Source organism: Rattus norvegicus, chromosome 3 (genome assembly GCF_036323735.1).
Source record: "Rattus norvegicus strain BN/NHsdMcwi chromosome 3, GRCr8, whole genome shotgun sequence".
Lineage (NCBI taxonomy): Eukaryota > Metazoa > Chordata > Mammalia > Rodentia > Muridae > Rattus > Rattus norvegicus.
The window spans coordinates 100,642,211-100,643,408 of NC_086021.1; the positions used below are offsets into that span (position 1 = coordinate 100,642,211).

The 1,198-nt window shown below is 43.6% G+C and overlaps 1 non-coding gene across 1 annotated transcript; it reads left to right on the plus strand.

Moving 5' to 3' along the window:
• Positions 1–705: 705 nt before the first annotated feature.
• Trnaa-agc (transfer RNA alanine (anticodon AGC)) lies at positions 706–786 on the plus strand. Its single transcript has one exon. It is a non-coding gene; the product is annotated as a tRNA-Ala (tRNA).
• The last annotated feature ends 412 nt before the right edge of the window (positions 787–1,198 follow it).

A 1,198-nucleotide genomic window follows, 5' to 3' on the forward strand; every position in this document is an offset into this window, starting at 1 on the left:
GATACACTGGAAAGAGAGGGCATCTGTTTGAAAACGAACTTGGACAGATAAGAGATTCCTAAAATATGTTTCCTTTGAGGGACTTGGTGGTGGAAATGAGAACTTGGAGTTAGAGGGATCGATCCAATCACAGAGCCTAGGAACAGGATCGACAGACAGCCCTGAGGTGCCTGTTTCAGGCAACTGCCCTAGCTTGAAAAATAGCATCATCTGTTTTTCCTCTTTTCTTTCTCCCCCTGCCCCCTGCTACTAGTCCTTGCTGACTCCATCCAAGAGCTCAACATTCCCACCTCCAGCCAGCTCAGGGTCTGTTCTCACTAAGCCAGAAAGCTCTTGTCCCAGACTAGTTATAGACCCACTGATTTTCTGGGGACGTGAGGCAAGATGGGCCAGTCATACTCCCTCAGATTCTCCTCCGGTATAAAAGAAGGACTATGGCCTAGATGGTTTTGAAGACCTCTATCATTTCTAGAAAGTTCTTAATAGTTTATGATGAATGAGCATGTGCAAAGTGAGCGAAGCGTTGATTTAATTCACCCTTCAGACTAACTTGAGGATCGCATAAGGAAGGCGGTGGGGACTCTTTCTTCCTGTCCTGGATTTGTTTATGTGTGCGCTAATGGTCTATGGGTTTTTCTTAATGGAGAAAGGGGAGGAAAGCTAGGGAGCTGCCAGTTTATGAGAGCCCATTATTAAAAATTGTTTTTCGGGGTTGGGGATTTAGCTCAGTGGTAGAGCGCTTGCCTAGCAAGCGCAAGGCCCTGGGTTCGATCCCCAGCTCCGAAAAAAAAGAAAAAAAAAAAGAAAAAATAAAAATTGTTTTTCATGTATTCAAACAAATGCCTACACGTTAGCGAACATTTCTTGGTTACTCCCAACTTGGAATTACATTTTCTTTTGGTCGATGTTTATGAGAAACTAACAAAGGTTAGTTTTAAACACATTCATCTTATGATTGGAAATCACTTGAAAAATCCACAGGCCCAGACAATCCAACAGTCAGCATCAAGAAGTAAGTTGTGTACATGAACCTCTGATGTCATCCTTAAGGACATCCTGTCGGATGAATGAACGTTTGAGTGAACAGGGCTGCCTTGGACAGCTTCAGCAAGAGGAAGCACGCGGCAGCAGCTTTTGGTTAGACAATCAATGAAAGCATGCTACTAGCCAGCTGATCCAAACTCAGCTAATTTTTTTT